At 43.8% G+C, this 25,363-nt stretch overlaps 1 long non-coding RNA gene across 6 annotated transcripts in view; it reads left to right on the forward strand.

Moving 5' to 3' along the window:
* Positions 1-17,059: 17,059 nt before the first annotated feature.
* The window catches only part of LOC124515895 (uncharacterized), a 34,760-nt gene continuing 26,456 nt past the window's right edge, over positions 17,060-25,363 (forward strand). For all 6 annotated transcript variants that reach the window (XR_006962916.1, XR_006962921.1, XR_006962918.1 and 3 more), the window contains exons 1-2: positions 17,060-17,137; positions 23,428-23,589. This is a non-coding gene — a long non-coding RNA (uncharacterized LOC124515895). The remainder of the gene's footprint in view (positions 17,138-23,427; positions 23,590-25,363) is intronic.

Below are 25,363 nucleotides of genomic sequence, written 5' to 3' on the forward strand. Positions count from 1 at the left end.
CTAGTATCTAGCAACAAATAAATATTAAATGAATGATGAAGGATTAGTGTATTGTACAGAAGGTGACTTTTCGGCATGGACCAAAATGACTGCCAACAAGCCAACTCTACCTCTAATTAGCTGGTGACCTTGGACAAGGTGTTCCCTCTTTCTCCTTCAGTTCCTTGCCCGCCCCCCCCCCCCCGCCCCAACCCCCATGAGATGCACGAGTGGACTTTTGGCCTAAGCAGTATTCAGAGCTGTTGGAACCCCTGCCACCAGCTAGTCTGCATGGTCACATCATGGCTTTCCACTAGTGGGTGCCATTGAGCAGACTTCAGAGACTGCCTCTGCCTCTGCTCTCCGGAGTAGCCTGCAGCATTTCCCATCCTGACTGACGCATTTGGGTCTGAAATGGCATAGGATTAGGAAAGTCATTGGGCATAATTCGACGCCATCAGCTATTCTGAAGGTCTTCCTTGGCCCTCTGGTTTTGAGTCATGCCCACACTGGAAGCTTGCAGTTTTTCCACCACAGCCTGTTGCCATCAAAACAGTTCATCCTTTGTGGAAAATGCTGACCCTTCTATTGCTCTGCTCTCTTAATAGGCAATTAATCTCTTCCTACATATTCAAGGCAGGCTTCATCCTCCCTGGGCTCCTGGACTAATTTTCACAGGCAAAATCTTAGAGATGACTTAAGTTGTAAAAGTTCAGAGCAGAGTGAAAGCTTAGGAGTCATTCTAGTCAAATCCTCTTGTTTTACAGAAGATCCAGAGAGGATTAAGTGATTGGAAGCCACCCAGCCCCTCAGAGAGGCAGGGCTGGAACCCAGGGATACTTGTGAGGCAGAGGTCGACCCAAAAAGTGACCCTCAACTCAAGGTTTCTCGTAGCTTTCATTACCTTAACTGCCCTCTCTGGCATTTTCAGTGATGCGGAAGGTATGTGAGTTGCAGCTTGTATTGGTCTGTTTTTGAATAAATGTCCTTCAGTTTGCCCTTATTGGCCAGTCATTGTATGCCAAGTGCTAAGCTAAGCTCCCCAAATGCATTATGTCTCATTTAATCCCAGGCCGTGCAGTCCAGCCTCATAAGGACAGTCTCTGGAGCCAGCAACCTGTGCTCAAGTACCAGCTCTACTTCTCAAGAGACTTGTGGGCTGGGGCAAGTGATATACCCTCCCTGTGCCTCATTTTCCTCTGCTGAGTCTGGGGATGATACTAGAACCTCCTTCTATTCAGTGAAATAAAGCGTACAAGCCACTTAGCAGATAACCTGGCCCATGGGAAGCACCCCAAAAATGTTAGCTATTGTTTCTGTCATTCTAAGGCATTAGTTTCCTTCATATTGATATACAACACAAGAACTATCTATGTTCCCATTTATACTGTAAGCGAAATATTAAAAGTATATTTAGCTATCAATATGTTAATAACTCTATCATTTGTCCTTCATATAAATAATGTTATTGTGAAATGAACAAATAAAACCAAAGTGATATAATTCTGCTTAAAAAATTCTATGCTAGTCTTCAAAAACAGTTTGTTTTCTCCTGATGCATCTCTTCACCCTCACATTTAAAAAGGTCGAAACATGGGGCACCTGGGTGGCTCAGTCAGTTAAGCATCTGACTTCAGCTCAGGTCATGATCGCATGGTTTGTGGGTTCGAGCCCCGCGCCGGCCTCTGTGCTGACAGCTTGGAGCCTGGATCCTGCTTCTGTTTCTGTCTCTCTCTGCCCCTCCCCCATTCATGCTCTGTCTCTCTCTGCCTTCCAAAAATGAATAAATGTTAAAAAAAAAGTATATAAAAAGATGAAAACAAAAATAAAAAAACACTCCAGATCAAAGGCATCACCGCATTTCTTCCTGATAGTCTGTTTTCTTCTTTTTTCTTTTTAAGTTTATTTATTTTGAGAGAGAGAGAGAGAGCACGCACAAGCAAGGGAGAGGCAGAGAGGGAGGAAGGGAGAGGATTTGAAGCAGGCTCCATGCTGTTGGCATGGAGCACAACACAAGGCTCAATCCCACAAGCTGCAAGATCATGACCTGAGTCAAAATCAAGAGTTGGACACTTAAATGACTGAGCCACCGAGGCACCCCTCTCTTTGTTTTGTTTTTTCTTTTTTTCTTTTCTGTTGTGTTTTTTTTCTTTTAAGGATTGGCACTGTGTTTATGGCTCTGACCCAAAGTCCTTTTCCACATACACTTTGTAATGTGTAGGTGATAATTGTGGTTAACTTGTTTCTTCACAGAAGAGGACAGTGAAGGACAGTGGAGACTTTGATTCCCCACATGGGTCAATGTGGTAGCATTGTCTGAGCCGTGCATCAGATCCCCATGACAATAACCCCCACGTGTTTATAAGTTACATAAGTTCTTGCCTTCTGGACAGCCATCAGAGTTAATACACCACAGTCCAAGGATTCTGCTTGAATTCCCTTGACAGGCTCAATATTCAAAGCAATAGCTGTTTTCAGTTTGTTGCATTATAAACCTGAAAGCTGGGGTTCTAGATATAAATAGTATGCACAGTTGGACAACAGCATTGCCATCACGGTGAGATCACTTCCAGGAAAACACTGAAATGTAGCAATGGGAATAACATCTGGCCTTTCAACAGTTGCATTTGATTTAGCCTTGGACATCCCACATGAAATAGAGGCTGTATTTATTAATGACTTCAGTTTCCATGCAGTTCACTCATTTTAACTTGGAACTCACAACTTCCATAGCTATTTGTTAAACCTACTATGTTTAGGGTATGGATGCAAAACTCATTTGACCTAGTAACTGCTTGCTCATGCATTCCTTCCTGATGCATCCATTCCCACCTTATACCACCCCAAAAGAATACAGCCAAAGAGGACCCTAGGGAGCTACGTTTGTCTTTTTCTGATGGTGGTGATGGTGATAGGCTGGGGCTGGAAAAAAATTGTTCATTTAATAAGATAAGATCAAAATGGGAATCCTTTGTTTCTCTCTTTCCATTTCAGTGTCTGGATATCATTTTAGTTTTCCCTGTGTAGCAATGAAACCCTCTTTTTCTTTTTCTTTCTTTCTTTCTTTTTTGCTGGCTACATGGCCAACCAAAATAAAAGTTCCCTTGCCAGCCTTCTGTGAAGCTAGATGTGAAAGTAACAAGTGTTGGCCAAAGAGATACAAGCAGAAATAGGACTTGCAAATTCTTGAAAAAAAACTTTTAAATGAGCTTGTAAAAAAAAAATGTTTTGTTTTGTTTAAATGGGTGGCACAGTCAGTTAAGCATCCAGCTCTTGATTTTGGCTCAGGTCATGATCTCATGGTCATGAGATTGAGCCCCACATGAGGCTTCGTGCTGAGCATGGAGCCTGTTTAAGATTGTCTCCCCCTCTCCCTCTGCCCCTCTCCCTGCCTGCACATTCTAAATTAATAAATTAATAAATAAATAAATAAATAAATAAATAAATAAATTAATTAATTAAATGAGCTCTGAAATCCCTTTTCTTATCTTGTTCTTCCCGTATTTGGAAAGTGGTTCCAACAGCTGGAGTTTCAGCAGTCATTTTGGACCAGGGGTGGCCTTGAAAATGGAAGATACATATGTGTTGTGAAAACAGGAAATAAAAAGAGCCTCAGTCTCTGACACAGTGGAGGGTCTTAATAATCCTAGGCAGAGAATTTCCAGATTAATGTGGAGAAATAGTATAAAAACAGTAATGTAAATAAAATACAAATATACAGCACAATGATTTATCAAAAAAGAAAGCCCCGTGCAACTACCACTTGGTCCATTTTTGTAAATATTCCATGTAGGCTTGAGAACAAAAATGTATCTCTTGTGTTGGGGATTGTAGAAGATGTGTCCATTGTGTTAGTTTGCTAATCATGTTGTCTACATTTACTATATTTCAGTTGGCTGGCTGCTTGCTCTTTTGGTTATTGAAATAGGTGCACAACAATCTCCTGCCTGTATCCTCTCTGATACTTTATTCACACACTTGTATTTTGAGGTGATTTTATTAGATGCATACAGTGTTAGAACAATTGCATTATCCTCTGAATTGAACTATTCAAAAACAGTTTTTAAATTTGTTTAAATTCAAGTTAGTTAACCTACAGTGGAGCTTTGGCTTCAGGAGTAGAACCCAGTGGTTCCTCACTTACATGTGATACCCAGTGCTCCTCCCAACAAGTGCCCTCCTTAATGCCCATCACCTGTTTAGCCCATCCCCCCCCCAACACCCCTCCAGCAGCCCTGTTTGTTCTCTGTATTTAAGTCTCTCATGGTTTGCCTCCCTCTCTGTTTTTATCTTATTTTTCCTCCCCTTCCCCTATGTTAATCTGTTGAGTTTCTTAAATTCCACATATGAACAAAATCATATGAGATTTGTGTTTCTCTGCCTGACGTACTTTACTTAGCATAACACACTCTAGTTCCATCCATCTTGTTGCAAACGGCAAGATCTCATTCTTTTTGATCACTGAGTAGTATTCCATTGTATAGTAGTGAGTTGAACTACTTATTTTTAAAAAAGTGTTTATCTCTGGTAATACACTTTACCTTAAAGTCTCCTTTATCTTTAAATGTTCATCTAACAAAGTCAAATATAGTTAGAGGTTTCCGTGTTAATCTTTTTTCATTCCTTCACTTGCAACCTTTCTGGATCCCTATGGTTTAGGTACATCTCTTATAAATGGTATATAGTTGGGGTTTGTATTGTTAAATCAGGTGTCATAATCTTTTTTTTTTTTAATTAGAATACGTAAACTGCCTTAGCCACGCTGAAGAAGCATGATAGGTCCCTACGCAAAATGTGCTGGACGTTGAGGCTGATGGCGCCACACATACGTGCCAGAGGATATGAAAAGGTTTGTCACTTACATAAGTGAAGCTGTCTGGGAGAACACATCAGGCTCCCAGAGGAGGTCTGAAATGGCTTGAGAGAGCAAGGAAGGGAGACGTGGTTAGAGTATTGGGTCCGGGGCTTACATGGTTTGAATCTCCTACTGGTGCCAAAGGAGAGAGCACCAGCTTATCAGTTTTCCTGGATGTGGGGGAGGGTGAGGGAAGGGTGAGACTTAAGACCTGTCGGCACTGAAATTTCCAAAAATGGAGGCAGACTCTCTTTGTTACGTAGACCCATTTGTTTAACGTAAAAACTGATACTTTCGTTTAAATCCATCATCTTAGTCCCTTTCCATTTTTCTTGCCTATTCTATATTAGCTTTTCTCCCCACTCTTTCCTTTCTTTTGACTAAGGATTTTTATATTGGCATTAGTCCCTCTGTTAACAGAAGCATTTTGTATGTTTAGTCATTCTTTTTTCCTCTTTTTTATTGAAGTATAGTTGACATCCAACGCTTTATTCATTTCAGGTGTACAACATAGTGATTTGACAGTTCTTTCCATTACGCAGGACTTACCATAACAAATGTGGTCACCATCTGCCACCATACAGTGTTGTTATAATATTGTTGACTGTATTCCCTATGCTATCCTTTTCATCTCTGTGGCTTATTTGTTTTATAACTGGACGTTTGTACCTCTTAATCCCCTTCCCATATTTTGCTCTTTCCCCCACCCCTCTCCCCTCTGGCAACCACCATTTTGTTCTCTGTATTCATGAGTCTCCTTCTGTTGGTTCATTTGTTTTGCTTTTTAGATTCCATATATAAGTGAAATCATATGGTATTCTTCTTTGCCTGAGTTATTTCACATAGTATGATACCTCTAGATCCATTCTTGTCGTCACTCATTGTGAGATTTCATCCTTTTTAAAAATGGCTGTGGGGCGCCTGGGTGGCTCAGTCGGTTAAGCGTCCGACTTCAGCTCAGGTCACGATCTCGCGGTCCGCGAGTTCGAGCCCCGCGTCAGGCTCTGGGCTGATGGCTCAGAGCCTGGAGCCTGCTTCCGATTCTGTGTCTCCCTCTCTCTCTGCCCCTCCCCCGTTCATGCTCTGTCTCTCTCTGTCTCAAAAATAAATAAATGTTAAAAAAAAATTAAAAAAAAATTCGTTAAAAATGGCTGAGTAGCATTCCATTGCACATGCACACTACATCTTGTTTATTCATTCGTCCATTGATGGTCACTTAGGTTGCATCCATATCCTGCCTATTGTAAATAACACTGCAGTAAACATAGGGGTTCATGTATCTTTTCAAATTGGTGTTGTTTTCTTTGGGTAGATACCCAGCAGTGAAATTACTGGACCACATGGTATTTCTATTTTTAATTTTTTTGAGGAATCTCTGTACTGTTTTCCACAGTGGTTGTACCAATTTGTATTTCTACCCAACAGTGCACAAGGTCTCCTTTTTCTCCACGTCATCACGAATGCTTATTTCTTGTGCTTTTGATTTTAGCTATTTTGACAGGTGTGAGATGATATCTCATTGTGGTTTTGATTTGCATTTCCCTAATGGTTAGTGTTTTGAGCATCTTTTCATGTATCTGTTGGCCATCTCTATGTCTTCTTTGGAAAAATGTCTGTTCAGATCCTCTGCACATTTTTAATTGGATTATTACAAGTTTTTTGCAGTTGAGTTGTATGAGTTCTTTGAATATTTCATATATTAACTCCTTATTGGATATATCATTTGCAAATATCTTCTCCCATTCAGTATGTTGACTTTTCATTTGGTTAATGGTTTCCTTAGATGTGTAGAAGCTTTTTCTTTTGATGAGGTCCCAATGGTTTATTTTTGCTTTTGTTCCCCTTGCCTCAGGAGACACATCCAGAAAAATGTTCCTAAGGCCAATGTTCAAGGGATTATTGCCTGTGTTTTGTTTTAGGCGTTTTATGGTGTCATGTCTCACATTTAGGTCTTTATTCATTTTGAGGTTTTTTTTGTGCATGGTGTGAGAGAGTGGTCCAATTTCATTGTTTTGCATGTTACTGTCCAGTTTTCCTAACACCTTTTGTTGAAGAGACTGTCTTTTTGCCACTGCATATTCTTGCCTCCTGTGTTGAAGATTAATTGACCATATAATTGTGGGTTTATTTCTGGACTCTCTATTCTGTTCTAATGATCTATGTGTCTATTTTGTGCAGTATCATACTGTTTGGATTCCTACAAGTTGGTAGTATATCTTGAAACCTGGGATTGTGATACCTCCAGTTTTGTCTTCTTTCATAAGATCGCTTTGGCTAGTTGGGGTCTTTTATGGTTCCAGACAAATTTTAGGATCATTTCTTCTAGCTCTGTGAAGAATACTGTTGGTATTTTGATAGAGATTGCATTGAATCTGCAGATTATTAGTCATTCTTTTAATAATTATTTTAGAAATTTTGGCATATATTATGACTTTCCAAAATCCAGTGTGAATTGGTGTTTCTCTTTCTTTCTGGACAATGCTGTGATTTTATTTAATACTTTAACTGTCTGCTTTTGGTTGTATTTTCATTTTTATGACTTTTCAACACATAAGACATTATTATTTTACACACTTGAATGTCATTTAGATTTATCCACATATTGTCCATTTCTTTTCTTTTTTGTCTCTTTCTGCATCTTCACATTTCTGTCTAGGATCATTTTCCTTCTACCCAAAAAATACTTTTTAGTATTTACTTCAGTGCAAGCCTGCTGGAGAAAAAAAAATCTCATTTTTTTACTTGTCTGAATTTTTTCATGTCACCATCTCTGAAGAAATTTTTTGGTGGATATAGAATTCTGTGAGAGCTGAGAGCACAGAGCCTGGAGGCTACTTGGGATTCTGTGTCTCCCACTCTCTCTGTCCTTCCCCCGGATGCTCTGTGCTTACAACACAGAGCCTGGAGGCTGCTTGGGATTTTGTGTCTCCATCTCTCTCTGTCCTTCCCCTGGAGGCTCTGTGCTGAGGGCACAGAGCCTGGAGGGGCTGCGTGGGATTCTGTGTCTCCCTCTCTCTCTGTCTTTCCCCTGGAGACTCTGTGCTCTCTGGAAGGGCTGCTTGGGATTCTGTGTCTCCCTGTCTCTCTGTCCTTCCCCTGGAGGCTCTGTGCTGAGAGCACAGAGCCTGGAGGCTGCTTGGGATTTTGTGTCTCCATCTCCCTCTGTCCTTCCCCTGGAGGCTCTGTGCTGAGGGCACAGAGCCTGGAGGCTGCTTGGGATTCTGTGTCTCCCTCTCTGTCTGTTCTTCCCCTGGAGGCTCTGTGCAGAGAGCACAGAACCTGGAGGCTGCTTGGGATTTTGACTCCCACTCTCTCTGCCCTTCTCCTGGATACTCTGTGCTGAGAGCACAGAGCCTGGAGGCTGCTTGGGATTCTGTGTCTCCCTCTCTCTCTCTGTCCTTCCCCTGGATGCTCTGTGCTGAGGGCAAAGAGCCTGGAGGAGATACTTGGGATTCTGTGACTCCCACTCTGTCTGTCCTTACCCTGGAGGCTCTGTGCTGAGAGCACAGAGCCTGGAGGCTGCTTGGGATTCTGTGTTTGATGGAGAGAGAGGGAGACACAGAATCCCAGGCAGCCTCCAGGCTCTGTGCTCTCACCTGTCTGTCCAATAGTTACTCCTTCCCGGGTAATCTGTTTTTAATGTTTGTCTGGGATGTTTTTACAGTTGTTTTTGTTTGCTTATTTTTGTTTGTGATTTTGAACAGAATTGCTGTGATGGTCCTATTGTGGCTCTCTCTTTAGTCGTGTTAGGTTCTTAGAGCTTCTAGGCTCTGTGGCTTGATATCTTGTATCATTTTTGGAAAGCCCTCAACCACTGTCTCTTAAACTTTTGCTTGGGATCCAGTCTCTCTGTAATCTTGTTTGGAGATTGCAACTACACTTTTGTAAGACCAGAGTCTCACCATCTTTGCTGTGCCTCTTCCTTTCTCCTCTGTGTTGTTTAGTACCTTTTCCTTTCTGAAAATTTTCCTTTTTCTGACTAATGCTTCTCCAGTTTTAATGTCTTTAAAATCACGTAGGATCTCATTAAAATATAGGTTCTGATTCACTTGGCCTGTAGTGGGGCCCAGGATGCTGCATTTCTAAAATGCTCCCAGGCATAAAGAGAACATAAAAAAAAAACAAAAAAAAAAAAACTAAGGAGGTATGAATAAAGTTGGACTTGAGTGGAATTGTAACAAATATACCATATCAATATAAGATATTACTGATTGCAGTAATTGGGTGTGAGTTATATGAGAACTTTCTGTACTATATTTGCAACTTTTCTGAAATCTAAAATTATTTAAAAATTTAAAAATCTACTTAAAAAAATACCCCCAGCTTGTGTCAGTGCTGCTCGTCCACAAACCATAGTATAAGCATAATATTCTAGCCTATCTTACCAATTTTCTCATGGGTTATCTCTATTATTAAACACATCTATTGAGTTCTTAATTTCATTTATTGTATTTTTAATTTCCAAAACTTACATTTGATTCTTTTTATAACTATTAGTTCTCTGACCAATATTCTCAAGCTTATCTCCTATCTCTTTGAAGGTAAATAGCATAGTTGCTTTTAAGTCTGTGTTGTAACTTAAACATCTGAAGCCCATGTGGGTTTATTTCTTCTCTCTATTGTTTTTCTTAATTGTCTCTCATGTTGTCATGTCTTTGTGTGCCTCTGGTTATTTTTAATCCCATGTTGAACATCATATTTACAGATTTTTTATAGAAATAATTAGAGGACTAAGATGCAGGTATAATTCTAGAGAGGAATTATGTTTGCTTTTGCCACATGCCAAAGCATCCCAGGAAGCCAGGGTGAGCTCAAAAGCATTCTAAGATTCAGATGAGCTACAGTCCCTGCAAGACCTACCCCCCTCTTTCCCCCCTACTCCCTGGGGGTGCAGATGATTTTCAGTGTCTTGCCCTGAAGCAAAGGGGGTGACTTCAGTCTTTTACTTGACAGGCCCTGGATTCCACTGCCAGATCTCCTAGGCTGCCTAAAGTCTGTTTAGACTGTAAGTCTAAGTAGTAGGTTGGATCAGTTCAGCCAGAGGCCACTGAGAGCAATGCCCTTCTCTCATTCAAGATAATTCCTGTAATGTTAGCAATACACTCTTTCTCTCTTAAGCCTTCATAACATACAAGTCCCTCACTCAGCCCAAGTACCAGTGACTTCAAGTGGGAAGATTCAAGAAAACTGTAGGCTTTATTCTACATCCTTCTTTCTCCCTATCCTAACAGTTTACAAATTCAAGTTGAAGAATAAAACTGGAAAAGATGTGACCCTTCAAGGCAGAAGATTAAGTACAGCTATGTGGTCCTCAAATGTCAGTACACATGAGAATCCTTGGTATGGTTATTGAACATGCTTATGTCTGGGTCCCCTACCCAGAGGTTTTTGGCTAGAGTGTTTCCCACAAACTCTGGATGGTTTTGATGCAGGTTTGATCATGAGGTCTTGTCAAAATGCCTTCGTGAACAGATTTGTGCCACGCTCCTCCACCCAGCTCAGAGCACCTCAGTGGCTTCATGGCACAGGTAGACTAATCAGGGTGATCTGGCCTCGGCCCACCCGCTTCTTTATTCCCACGCCACCCACTCCCCACTTCCACTCTGCGCCCTTTAGCCATCTGGATGACTTCTTCCTGTTTCTCTAGCATGCCACGTTTAGTTCTGCCTCGGGGCCTTTGCACTAGCTGTCTCCTCCATCTGGAAGGCTCTTCCCTCTGTCTCCCTTCTTTTGTCCTCAGAACTCGCTTTAAAGGACACAGGTCTTCCCTGACCCTTATCACTCTCTATTCATTTTCATTCCTTTAACAACTGCTGCCATTTGATTTGTTGGTTGGTTGTTATCTGTCCCCTCATTAAATTCGACCTCCTTGCGGGTAGGAATCTTACTCGTCCTGTTCACTGCTGTATCCTCAGTATCTAAAAGAATACCTGGCATAGAGTAGATGCTCAGTAAATATTTATCCACTATAGAAACCAAACACACGCAGGCTGTGTGGGTGCCTTCTGGGGAAGGCTGTTCTCTCTGCTCTTTAGCGAAGTCTTGAGCTGACTTATTTATTCGGTGTAAGCAGTCGCTGCTGAGCACTGAGCATGCGCTCTGCATAGGCTGCATCTGAGGTGAGGTGTGGACATGGCGTGCAGACTGATGGAGAGACAGCCACACAGACGAATACGGGACAGTCTGGAAAATGCTGTGACCCAGCTGGGGAAGCAGAGAAGGCACGATCTTCTGCTGACCCTCAGGCAGCAAAGTCCGGGGTAGCCACAGAGAAAGATGCTTTGGGATGCGTGCATTTCCCCCTCTTGCTTAATGTCTCATTCCAAACTTTAGTAAGTGCCATTGAGGACAAGTGTGTGCTTCTCTTATAGTGAATAACAAGGGAGTCTGGCCTAGCCTGTGAGTCAGGGAAGGATTCCTTGAGGAAGTAATGGCCTGAGCCAAGATCTGCAAGAAGGGCAGGGGATCAGAGGGGGCTGGTGCTGGGGCAATGCCAAGGGGGAGAGAAGAGGAGGGCACCCCAGGCACAGGCATAGCTCGCGCCAGTGCCCTGCACAGAGATGACCCATGTGTCCTGCAGGGGCACGAGAAGGGAATGTGGGGTGAGAGGAGACCACAGGTGGGGCTCGGGGCAGGTGTGCAGAAGTCCAGCGCACAAACTTCATGGACCACATGAGAGACTTCGGTGTCTATCTCAGAATAAAATGGGAAACCACTGAAGGTGTTTATAAGCAGAATAAGAGCCATGATCGAATTTGTGTTTGGGAAGAGGACTCTGGCTGCAGGGAGGGAACTGAGAATGACAAAGAGGGACTGAGAAAGGGTAGCAGGGAAGACATCGCAGTATCAGTGGCTGGGTCTTCGCTGGTAGTGGAAGTGGAGAGAAGTGGACAAAGTTTGGAGACATTTTGGAGGGAATACAAGCAGCACGATAACAGGAACACTCATGTGCTGTGCTGTGCTCACTGCAGTCTGTCACTGCCCAGCACAAAGTACCTGAGTGATTACCAGTAGTGCCATCAGCCCTTTGGATTAGCCCAGTATGTCATTCAGAGGGGTCGGTTCCCAGACAGGCCTTCCGGAGTGACTGCAGGGAAGATGTTTCCATTCGATGCAGCTCAGGTGTGTGAAGAAGCTGGCAGGTGAACCCAGGCCCTCTGCATGTGGCCCACTCTGGGGTAACAAGGAGCTGCTGGTTCTTAGCACCCACACCGATGAGTAGAGGAAAAGCTCCCTCCTGTCTTCTCTGTGTGCTCCAGCTGCCCTTCCTCTGTGTCCCCTGTTGTCAGCTAGCTCCATGTGTTCCCTCACACGGAAGAGGGAACTTCTGATTTGCCCAGACATGGAGGCTGCATGAGCCAGGAAAGGGTTAAGTCAGCCAAGTACATTTTCTGAGTCAAGTTGCCCTTCTCCCCCCCTGCTGCTCCTTCTCTTCCATTTTATGTTTCCTCTCTCTTCGTCATATTCCTATGCAGCTTTTTCCTCTGGATTTCCCATCCGTGGGGAGAACAAATGACATGCTAATGCGTTCAATTGGTATCATATGTGGTCGCTTGGAGAGGAAAGTGCCAGAATGGGTAAGGGAAGTTGTGGGGCAGTGGAAAGTATCCATGGCAATGTTACCCTGTTTAGCAAACATATTAAGAAAATTTGTGCTGAGATAATCAAAGCATAACTTAGAGGTGCCCTTTGGCAGGTCCACATTCAAAACTGGGATTTTCCACTACTTGGCTACAAAGCAGAAATAATTTTCATACATTGTGTGCCCTGAACGTTGTAGCAGTGGTGAGGTGGGCTTTCTGTCACTATGGATAATGATCAAAGTGTCCTGTGACTTTGGGGTGTATCTGGATCTCACAACAGTATCAAATTTCATGCAAGACAAGTCCACACACCTCTCCCCCCACCCTCTGCAGTGAGATGACCTCTGGTCATGCCTGTTTCACCAAATAATTTTTACTGTTGTTTTCTTACAGATTCTGTAAGTATGTGGAAAGAGAAATATTTACATGAAATACCAAAAATGCTTACTCAGTGCAATCAGCATTTATAAGGAGTTGAGTCATTGGCCATCACTCACCATTGAGTGTGCCCTCACTGCTACTCATTGAAGTCCTCCTTGTTCACGCAGCAGGTGTCCCTCCATGCCTTGGTGCATTCTGAATTGCCTAGAGTTTATGTCTTGTCTAAACTTGGCCCAAGAAAAAAGATTAAAAGCAGCAGCGTGTCGCAGTTTTCTGGAGGAAAATGGAAGGTCTGGTTTTGGGGATGGCTTTGAAATTGGCATACATTCCATTTTCTTGCACGTAAAGTCCGTCAGAACAAATTAGGCATTGGCCTGTGGGTCCTCTGGGAATTGAATCAAATTCGTCCAACAAGGAACTATGCAAAGCTCTGCGAAAATCCAAAAGGACCTAAGTTTGGGGGCTTCTAAGAAGTGGACATTGAAATCAACCAGCTTCCAATGGCAAACACAGAATGTGACCAGTCGGTAACAATTTGTTTAGTTACAGCAGCAAATAACTTGCTGTCCTTGCTAAGTGTTGATGATTCACTGTCGAGAGGACATTTTCCTGGTAGGCTAAGTCAGACATAACCTAGGTAGTGGTATGTATATATTATTAAATGCTCTATAAACATAAAAATTGCCCATTATCCAATTATCCTAAGGGCCATAGATAATAATTTGTTGTATGTTCTTAGGGTCTGTGTATCTCTGTGTGATGCATACTACCCTATGCTGATGCAAACAACCTGGAAATCTGTTTCCTTGGGTTGTCACGTGACCACTGAACTTCGCACAGGGCTTAGTATACAGTAATTATCCAATGAATTTTTGAAACAGCAAAGTGATAAGGGCAGTTTAGTCTAGCTTTGGTACCGAATCTTAATAGGCATGCCCAAGCCCCTCTATAAAACACATTGATAACATCTACTCTGTTTTCGGCGATCCTTGTAATTACCTCAGCCAGAAAAGTGATTTTTGGATTTATGGCATTCTTGTCATTCTGTTCTGTCAGACTGAACCCAGGCTACTCTGACATGACACAGGCCACGTGCTGGGTCCGTGGCTGCCTTTCCAAGCCCAGAGTCTTTCAGTGGAAGAACGCTAACAGCAAGGCCTCTGCGCCCAGGTGCTCGGCACGGGGAGGGGAGCATGTCAGTGTCTCCCCATCCCAAACCCCAGCATGTACTCTGGGAGCACTTGTTACAGTTCCACTTCTTCTGGCTGCCCACCCCACCTCTCCCCTGAAGTCACAGAGAGCCACCCAGCTGAAAATGGTGTGTTAAGTTATTCAGAACACCTAACCTAAGGTGAGATCAACAACCTTATTCTGTCTCAGAAAATCTAACTGAGTCATTGTTTGGGTTAAGTCCTTTTCCAATCCATTTATCCACCAGACCTCCCACATTGAATGTTGTAGCTTTACTTCTTCATTTTTTAAGTTATGAGAAAGAAAAAGGAGAAGGAAGAGAAGAAGAGGAGGAGGGGGGAAGGAGGAGGAGGGGTGGGGAGGAGAGGAGGAGGAAGGGGAAGGGGCGAAGGAGGAAGACAAGGAGGAGGAGGAAGACGGGAAGGTGGAGAAGAGGAGGAGGAGGAGGAGGAGGAGGAGGAGGAGGAGGCGGGGAAGGCAGAGAAGAAGAAGGAGAGTATCTGGACGATGGCTCTGTGATGCTTGCTCCACTTGGTAACTTGAAAGGGAAAGATAAAAACACGGGAGCCGGAGTCTACATGAAGCAGAATGTCACCTACTTTGTCTCAGAAGCATAGGCATCTTCAGAAGGACATTCTGCCTCCCTAGAAAATCATTTCTAGAAAATTGTCCAAAACAAAGACTTCAGATGAAACAGGCTCTAAGGAGTCAACACCAACAAAACAGATGATTTCAAAAACCTTTGAAATGTACACAGCCACAGATCTCTTTTCTGTCATTGGTGGGGTTTCAGGTTTAGCTCACATTTACCCACCTCCCTGCAAGCAAAAGTTTCTGAGGCTGAAAGCCCATGGGAGATGCACTCTGTCAGCCGGCAAAAGGAGAAAGGGCACAAGACCACCCCGACAGAGAAGATACTGGAAATTTTCTCCCCAGTGGCTCACTCCTCTCCTGCCCAGAAATGCCTACCCCCTCGGCTGTCTGACTCATCCAAGAGCAGACAGTAAGCAATCAGGTTCGTTGATTACAAATCAGCCTATCTGGAATATAAATATTCCTTTCAAGTAGCTATATTACTCTATCTCTGAAGCATGTAGGAAGTCTGCTCCATGTCATTTTTCCATTAAAATGTAGTCCTAACAGAATTCCAGCTACGCAGTAACATCTCCAAATCTTCACATGATTTATGTGATTTGTGGCCAACTCCATGTATAAACACAGATAGAGTCCAAGAGGGATCTCATTCTAAACATGAGTAAAAGGGGAAAGATAGGTACTTAATTACATCATCAAACTTGTTTTAAATCTTAGAACCTCATATTGTCAACCACATTTATTATCTCACATCATTGAATCACAAGAGTGCTGTAGATATATATGTTCCTTGTAATTCTGAATATTTTACATAATTTATTTCTATGATAACTGCAGGCAAGAGAGAAGGAACAGATTCCATTAACTCTGTTCTATGGCTGATGGAACTCAGTGGTCACACCACAAATCAAGTAACCAGCACCCTACCCTTTTGACTCTCAGCTTACTTTTTTGGTTGATAGTCTCTGCTCAAAGTCATAAAAGTATATTTTTAAATTTTTTTTTGAAATATTTATTCATTTTTGAGAGACAGAGCATGAGTGGGGGAGGGGCAGAGAGAGAGGGAGACACAGAATCGGAAGAAGGCTCCAGGCTCTGACCTGTCAGCACAGAACCCGATGCGGGGCTCAAAACTCACGAACTGTGAGATCATGACCTGAGCCCAAGTCAGATGCTTAACAGACTGAGCCACCCAGGCACCTCGTAAGTATTTTAAATAAAAATAAGGAGAAATGTATGGCCACATTTGATTGAGGGGAAGGGCAATGCCACTCAAAGGTCAGCAAGTTCCTGTGTCAGAGTGGCCCTCTTCTTTGGCTGGGAATTTTGCGTTAAGTTACTTTGGCTGCTGTGTGGGGAGTAGACTACACCCTCAGGGTGCACAGGTAGGGGTGGGGAGGCTGTGCCACTGTTCCAGGTGAGAGACGGTAATAGCTTGGGCTTGGGTGATGGGGTGTTCGCACTGTGAATGAAGAGCAGGAGGCTAGTTCAAGGGAGATGTGGAAGGCCAACCAAGTGGGCTTTCTGATCACGTATGGAAGGTGAGGGAACGAGAAGATGGAAAGAAGAGTGGCACTCAGGTTCCTGCATGGATGGTCTGACCATTCATTAAAATAGGAAGTTCAGGAAGAGGCCACGGGTCCAATCAAAGAGTTTCGTCTTTAACAGACTGACAGGAGATTGAAGCTTGGAGCGGAGAGGTCACTGGGAAAGCAGACCAGGCATGCGGGCCTCACCCCCCTCACACCTGCTCCCATCTGTGTGATAGGTTAGTGTTCTGTGTAAATGGGTATTGGAGAAAATAGTCTATAACCACGGAAAATACTTTTAGAAACACGAGCTGTAGGCAATGGGGAGTCACTGAAGGATTTCAATCAGGGAAATGCATTGAATGGAATTGTGTTTGCGTCTGCCTTAGATCAGGAGAGAGGAGAGGGAAGAGGTTTGAATCATGGCAGGGGGCCCTCACCAGCTGTTTAGATTTGGGCAAATTAGCCAAACCCTCTGGGCCCCAGGTTCTTCGTCAGCAAAGTGGACCTAGGACTTCCTTCCTCCCAGGGTTGTTATGAGAATTGTAATTAAAATGTCTAGGATAAGAAATACTTAATATGTGTTGGTTCTCTTGTCTGTGACTCAGCACCTATTGGCGCAATTCAGCAAGTGGGGTGGCCGGAGGTGATTCTAGCAGTCTTCCCAGGGAGGGGTGGGCAGAGTCCAGACTGCTGGGTTAAGTGGGTCAGGGCCACGCCGATGAGTGTGGAGTTGGGGGCCCTGATACAAGGTGGTGCTGTTGATCGTGTTCAGGGGGAGAAGAGGAGCTTTTGGAGTTTGGTCAGGTAGAGGGGCCATCTGATAGCCATTTGTATACCCAGGCCCCATGATCCTACTAGACCCTAAAGCCGCTTTGCACTTGTCTTTCCTCATCAGCACCCACTCTTCCTCTTTTAGTCTCTGCTGCTGCCACTAACCACTGCTCAGCTCACGGCCTTCTTCCTCTTCCCAGTGCCCACGACCTCCTGAGACTCTCCACTTCTCACAAGCCATCAGCCCATGTGTAAGCGCTCTCTGTTTTAACCCCAGGACTTGGTTTCTGCCTCTCTACAGTTAGGGGTGCTAGTTGCTCAGGTGTGAGCTCTTTGCTTCCAAAGATGGGGATGTTTTCTTTTTACCTGGTTCTCTCCACGTCTAGAACCCTGCTGCCGTCTCCTTGCTTTCCAGCCACTGCCTTTGCTGAACCTCATCTCGTGGGCAGTATCCTGAGTGACAGTGGGAAGTGGGGTAGTGGCTGGCTAGCCACAGGCCGCACCAGGCAGCAGGACCTGAGCAATGGCCCTCTGACCCTTGATCCTGGTGAGGATGCCTTTCATTGGTGGGAAACCCCATGCCCCCTGTTCAGACTGTAATCAGGCTGGTGGCCAGGACGTGTGGATTCAGAGCAACATGGTATGTCCTGAAAGCTCTTCCCTCTGAGCCATGGTGAGGCTTCTGCATGGCTTACCCGCTGCATGGCTTACCCGCTGCATGGCATGGGGTAAGCTTGGGGGTGGCCAGACCATCTTTGAACCTCCAAATCCAGGCTTCTCTTTCAGAACACCTGGCCCCTCTTTGTTTTCCTCTCTCTCCTTTTTCTGGGCTTTTGTTGCTGAGCGGACACTGTTTTAAGTCAGTTAGTTCACCTCATAAGCCACATTTTGGTCTCAGCCTAGGAGCTCATCTGTCTGGGAGAGATGGCACTATCAGCGTTCTAGGGGCTGGCTGCCTCCAACATGAGTCCGCAGGCATTTTCCCGGGCTCACCCTTTACAAAGCATGTGCACGTCTTCATTTCAGAATGGTATGACGTTGCCAACAAAGTCTTAGTTGATTACGAATATACAAAGATTTTTTCTTTTTAAGTCAGTCTTGAGGCATGACTTACATATCATAAAATGCATCCATTTTATTTATCTTTTAAATGTTTTATTGATTTTTGAGATAGAGAGCATGAGCAGGAGAGGGACAGAGAGAGAGGAGGACAGAGGATCTGCGCTGACAGCAGTGAGCCTGATGCGGGGCTCAAATTCACAAACCATGAGATCATGACCAAAGCTGAAGTCAGAGGCTCAACCAACTGAGTCACCCAGGCGCCCCCCAAAATGCACCCATTTTAAAAATACAATTGGATGACTTTTGACAAATGTATACTTCCCTGTAGCCAGCACCACAATCAAAATACAGAACATTTCCATCACCCCACATGGTTCTTTGTGCCCCTTGGCCGTCATCCCCCTGACCCCTAGCCCCAGGCAGCTACATATCTACTTTCTGTCAGTACAGATGAGTTTTGTGTTTTCTAGATTTTTACACACATAAATCATACAGTATGTTTACTTTCCTGTCTTATGGTCAGCATAATGTCTTTGAGATTCATCCATATAATAGCATGTTATTAGTAACTTATCCTTGCTTTAGCTGAGCAGTATTCCATTGTATGGAAATCACACGATTGGTTTATCTCTTTACCTGTGTGTCCAGTGTAGGGGGTATTATGACTACAAATGCCTTTTCTGATTCTGGATGTAGCACCTGGAGTAACCATGGCTGTTGCCCTTAGAGAGCTTGAAATCTTGGCAGGAAGAGGTTTAAATGATGCGATATTCGTGGAGGTGTATTATTGGTTGTAATCAACTGCAGGGATGCTTAACAGCTGTACCAGGTGTGATAGAACAGAGAGTGAGGGAGTACAGAGGGAGGGAGTCACTGTTATTTTATCTGGGGGGGGTGGTGGTATGTTAAAGCTCCATCAAGTGAATGGGGACTAAGGAGCAAGGGGCAGGGGAAGTGCTCCTGGGAGTAGACAGGAGTGGAACACAGGAGGGAGCAATCCTGGCAGGTGGGAAGGGCCATGCGGATTCCATCAGACCTGGAATAGAGAAGTTGTGTTCAGTGAGAGGGAGAGAAAAGGGCTGGAAGGCCTTGAACACTGGGATTAGAAGCTCAGAATTGATGTCCCAAGCAAAAAGAATGGAGGTGCTGTAGGTTTTGAGCAGGGAAGGGCAAAAGCTGTATTTTTGAAAGATTCCCATCATTCGTGGGCAGATTAGCTTGAATGGAGCAAAGAATGCAAGAATAGAGATAACAAACAGTAGGTGTTCATTTGAGCTCATTTTCTTGCCAGCTTCAAGGGTGGCCTCCCCAGCTGCAAAACATGCCTGGTCATAGATTGGGGCCGAGACACAATGGGGGCGGGAAGTCGCACAGCATACCTCTGTCATGGTGTATTAGTTTTCTGTTGGTGCATAACAATTACTTCAAAATCAGTGGCTGAAACAACACGTTTTGTTTTGTTTTGTTTTGTTTTGTTTTGTTTTGTTTTGTTTTGTTTTAATCGCACAGTTTTCTGAGTCAGTAGTTGGGACATAGGTTAAGTAGAGTTCTCAGCTCATGGTCTCATCAGGCTAAAATCAAGGTGTTGGCTGAGGCTGTGTTCTCATTTGGAGCTCAGGATCCTCTTCCAAGTTTATTCAGGGTGTTGACACAGTTCGAGTCCTGCACTTGTAGGGTTGAGGTCCCCACTTCCTTGCTGATCTAGGGGCTGCCCTCAGATTCCAGCCAGGTGGCCCCCTCCATAGGTCATTCACAACATGGCTGTTTGCTTTCTTCCAGACCAACAGGAGAGAGCCTACTGTCACTTTGTCTCTTTTAAGGGCACTCCAGATTAAGTCAGCTTCACCCAGGATAACCTCCCTTTCGGTTGACTCCAGGGATCTTAATTACATCTGTAGAACCCCTTTTTGCCATGTAAAGTAACGTAATCATTGGAGTGATATCATATTTATAGATCCCACTCATGCTGAAGGGGAGGAGATCAGGCAGGATGTACACCAAGGAGTGGGTGGCTGGGAGCCATCGTCGAATTCTGCCTACCACACGTGGTTTGGTTTCTCTTTTGACTCCCCGTTGCCTCTACCTTTAAGCGAGGAGTTGTTGGCTAGGTCCTCTCAGAGGTTCTGCTCTGTGTTTTCCCTTCCTTTATGATTATGGACTCAAGGTGGAAGCTCTGTTACCAATCCTCTCCTCCAAAATGTGACTGAAACATTGTGGTGACCTGCTGGGCAAAGATGGCTGACTGTCATTGAGAAGGGTGTGTGCTGAGGGAGAGGACAGCCAAGTGACAACAGGTGGGTACGTTGTGGAATGGGTGGTTGGTGTAGTTGTTAGGGCTGTCCACATATACACCCTTTCCTCTCCTTCTGAGGAGACAAAGCACATGGTAGGACTGCTTACTTTGGCCAATGGAATGTGAGCAGGTGTGACGTCTATAATTCCGAGTGGGAGTTTTCAGAGCCAGTGTGTGTGTTTTGTGTCGCTCTTTTTTCCTCTGCCACAGTGACTGATAAGATTTGAGACAGTGGCTGCTCCTTTAGCCTGGGTCCCTAGGTGAGGGTATGCAGACCAAAGCCCCAGCCAACCCACCTTGGACTGTGGCATAAACAAAAAATAAACCTTTGTTGTTTAAAGATCCTGAGATTTGGGGTTGTTTGTTACTGCAGCATAACCTAGCCTATCCCTGGCTGATACAAAGGACAGTATCAATGTTAATCTTGCTGCCACCTTCTCTCTCTTTTAATTGAAGCCTAATTAACCCACAATATTAGTTTCATTACAACATAATGATTCAATACTTGCATAATTTTATGACCACATGTGTCACCATACATGGTTATCAATTTTTTTCTCGTGATGAGAAATTTTAAGATCTATTCTCTTAGCAACTTTCAAATATGCAGTGTGGTATTATTAACTGTAGTTGGCATGCTGTATATGACATCCCCATGACTTATTTATTTTATAACTGGGAGTTGATAGATTTTTTAAATGTTTATTTATTTTTGAGAGAGACAGAGACAGAGTATGAACAGGGGAGGGGCAGAAGAGAGGGAGACAGAATCCAAAGCAGGTTCCAGGCTCTGAGCTGTCAGCATAGAGCTTGACATGGGGCTTGAACCCACAAACTGCGAGATCATGACCTGAGCTGAAGTCAGAGGCTTAACTGAGAGAGCCACTCAGGAGCCCTGGGAGTTTATGGCTTTTAATGTGCTTCACCCATTTTGTTTACCCCGTAGGTCCCCTGTCTCTGGCAACCACCAGTCTATTTTGTGTATCTATGAACTTGGTTTTGTTTTTTGTTTCTGTTAAGATTCCACGTGTAAGAGCAATCATACAGTATTTGCCTTTCTCTGTCTTATTTCACTTAGTGTATTGCCCTCAAGTTTTATCCATGTTGCACGTGGCAAGATTTCACTGTTTTTTATGGCTGAATAATGTTCCATTGTATCTGACTATAGCACATTTTCCTTATCCATTCATCTATTGATGGACATTTAGGTTGTTGTCTATGGAACTTCTCACCTTAGCCTGATCCATTTTCTTCTGTGAGATATAGCTGTAGGACCCAATCCAAAAACCTTCATGAAAAGTGATGGTGTTGCTGTGTCGTCTTGTATTTTCTTTCTGTCATTCAAGCAGGACTACCCACCTGCTCACTGAGAAGATGCTTTCTCACACCCTGGGACCTTGGCCATTATGACAAATAAGCTATTTTTGTTTGAGAACAAATACGTGTAATTAGCACATTTGGAGAAAGCAGCCAGGCAGGTGAAACCTCTCCTGATTTGGATGTGCTTGATGCAGTTTCCCTGTCCCCACTTTCTGAAAATCTCAATTACCGTGCAGTCTACACAGACCCTGGCTCTTTTCTTTTCCTACACCTGTAATTTGTCCATCATGTTGACGACTTTATGATTCTTGTGTTTACAGACTTGTGTGTTGACTATGTCTCTCTCTTAGATCTCTCTTTTCTGCCACTGAACTGTTTCTCTTTCCTGAGCATTTTGAAGGTCTGTCCCTTCTCTGACGTCTTGTGAAATGCTCCTTGTTTGCTTCCCTTCCTCTGAGGACTGTTTCCCCCTTTTCTTCCTAGACCTGCCTTTGCAACCCTCCACTAAGGGCTTTCTTCTCCTGCTCCCTCATATCTTAGGGCTTCAGGGGATGCCTCTCTACTGGGACTATCTACAAGCCTCCATCTGGCTCTCAAGACTGTTGTCCCTGCTACACAACTGCCTGATGGGGGGAAACACAGGGCCTTATTGGATTGTCACACAGTGATCATATACAACAATCCGGACTCCTCCCAAAGACAGCATAAATCATTGGTGACTGCAGGTGGAGATCCATGTGGGGCACATAGGCAGGGACCAGCCTCAAGTAAAGACTGAAAATAGTTGCTGCTATGGGAAGAAATAAGGCACAAGAGCATGCCGTGGTGTCAGTTATGCTGTGGTGTAAAGAGGAGGGAAATAAAACAGCGAGAATCTGGCAATTATAACAATGATAGCCAGTCGTTAACAAACACTTACAGTGTGCCAATTACTCTGTAGACACCTGCTATGGTTTATCTCCTGCATGATATTTCCTATGTGGTAACAGAAGTCTCATGCCCATCTGTCTGATGGGGAAATCGAGGCTCATGGCGTTTAGGTAGCTGGCCTAACGTAACGCAGCAAGTAAGCAGAGAGCTTGTATGAAATCCTGGACAGGACAGCTGGTTCCAGAGCCCATGCCCCTACCCAGGAAAGCATGGTGCCTCAAGGCAAGGGGAAGGAAGAGCCCCACGTGCAGGATGGCTACCTGTTTGTTGCCATTGCTTATAATGATTCCCTTCACTGCAGGGTGAAAGGCCTGCTACCCACCGGCCCCTCCACCTTCCTTCCTAGCTCCTGTACACAATGCAAACTGAAGAAGCCCCAGTTTGAATTCTTCCCTTGCTGGTCCTAAGAGCCTAGAGCCGCGGGGTCCAGACCATGGGTTCAGGGGTCGACTTGCTTCCGCCTGAGGCAGTGCAAGATGGGCTTTGAGTTTACAGCTCAGCCAAGGCAGGCACCCAGGGAGGTTGGACGGCCTTGCCTTTCAGAATAGGAGAGAATTGAATCATTGTTACATCAACTCCCCTGACACTTTCAAAACTATGGCCTCCCGCCCTCCTTCCTCTGCAGCTTTTCTCTGCCTATAAAATGAAAAGCAGATTGCCTTGCCGGGGGGCTCAAAGCCGGCCCGCATCGGAGGTGTGTGAGGAGGGGAAGCACAGCGTGCGAGGGCGTCTGGGCCATCTGCTTCTCATTGACCGCGGTGCTGCCACGGAACACAATGGGCCAGTGTGCAGCCTGCCCCCAGAGCGGCCGCAGCGGTGACCCCGGGCCTGCTGCCTGGCAGGCTGGGGAGTGGCCCCAGAGGCTGGGATCTGCTTTCCTAGAGTGTGGGGGTGGTTCCCCCTCATCTGACCATTTCTTCTTTCTTTTCTTCCTAGAAAGATGGCTTTCAGCTGTTTCCTCAAGACTCCTGGTAACCTCTTGAAAAAGCCGTATTTATTGTATGTGTGTTTTAACATTATAAATGTAATCTGCATTTGATGCACAAAACCCAGAAGAGTAAAAAGAAGCGAAAACTCGTGACAGTCCCACTACCAAGGGTTAGTATGTGTTCTGCCAGTCTATTTTCCGTGAATGTTTTTCAGCATTGTTTTTAAAGACATTAATGACCTAATTATACGCTTCTGATTTAGGCATCGTTCTAAGTACTTTGCCTGGATGCTCTCAGGCTGCATATAGTACAGCCCTGTTACGTCAACACTTTTATTACCACCATTTTTACAAATGAAGGCGCTGCAGTTTAGAAGGGGCAGGAAATCTGCCCAGGACTTCCCAAGGCGATGGTGGGGCCAGGATTCAGTAGCAGGCTGGGCTCTGCAGATTCCACAGCTCCAAACCACCTCACGATACACATCTGTGTGGGATACAGACTAATGTGTGTCCAGTTTTTCACTGAACAACAAATTGGGACTAATTTCTCATTCTTTTGATAGCCCTCTACACATGGGTTTTACAGTTGCCTATATCCCACTGCACAGACTTATCTTAACCTTTGTAGCCACTTCCCTGGTTTTGGATTGTTCCAGATTTTGCCATTGTGATCCTGAGATGATCACTCAGTACAGATTTTTTAAGCCCATCTCCCGTGATTTGATGGTAGTGGAATTCTGCGTGAATGGACACACACACCTGAAAGAGTTTTGAAAGATTGGCAAATCACCTTTAAGAAAAATTATACCTGCAACATTCGGTATTATAATCTTCTATCAAACTGGCAAGCATTTTTATTTTATTATTTTTTTAATGTTTGTTTAATTAATTAATTAATTAATTAATTTTTGAGAGAGGAGAGAAAAGCAAGCCAGGAAGGGGCAGAGAAAGAAGGAGAGAGAAATCCCAGGCTGGCTCTCTGCTGTCGGCATGGAGCCCAACGCGGGGCTCAAACTCATGAACCATGAGATCATAACCTGAGCTAAAACCAAGAGCCACCCAGGCACCCCAGCATTTTAAAAAATTTATATCTAACTTTTAAACTTTTAAGTTATTTTTTTAGTGATCAAGCAATGAACTTTCTTATTTATTCATTGTCAATTTTAATTTATTCTTTTGTAAATTTACTGCTTATGCTCCTTACCTAGTTTTCTACTGTGTGTGTGATTCATTTTTAGATTGACTTGCAGAAACTTATTAGATTAAGGATATTAATCCTCTGCCTTCTGGATTGCAAATAGGTATCTCAGTTTGTCTTGCTTTTAATCAGTTTTATCCTAAGATAAAATTCAATTGGGTTTACCTTAGGATGTTTTTGCATTTTCGTTAGAGGCTTGAAAATGTTATGCAGCTGATTTATTGATCTTTTTCTTTGTGCCTGCTTCCTTTACTTTTTTTTTTTAAACTTCCTTCTGTCTCCTCAGCAATATGACATAAACATTCATGTTGAATGTGGATTTTATCCTGTTGCTTAAAATTAAACTTGCTACAACATGAACTAAAGCACTGAGATGTCAGAGTGGGTGACTCAGTGATAGAAGAGAGTGAAATGAAACCGTACCAGCTAATTACCCAGGAAAACACAACCCAATAACACATCGATCCTGAAACGGAGATGTAGACTGACACAGTTATGTTGTTTTATCTTATCACACAACTACAGGAGAAAGAAATGTTTATGTGTTTATTTTTTGGTGTGATTTGTCAAACTCCTAAGGAAGATATCACCATTTCTTACCTTATGAATGGAATTCATATGTATTTTCTTTAAATATCAGAAAGTGTTGCTTAATTTTCTTCATAATCATTATAAAGCTAACATTTCATGACTTGAAGCACTTTTTAGCATAGAAGTGCACCCAGTTTCTACATGTTCAGAGTTAA

The sequence above is a fragment of the Lynx rufus genome, unplaced genomic scaffold (genome assembly GCF_022079265.1).
Source record: "Lynx rufus isolate CCGP_SWC_20201006 ecotype Redwood Valley unplaced genomic scaffold, mLynRuf1.p SCAF_1, whole genome shotgun sequence".
Classification (NCBI taxonomy): Eukaryota; Metazoa; Chordata; class Mammalia; order Carnivora; family Felidae; genus Lynx; species Lynx rufus.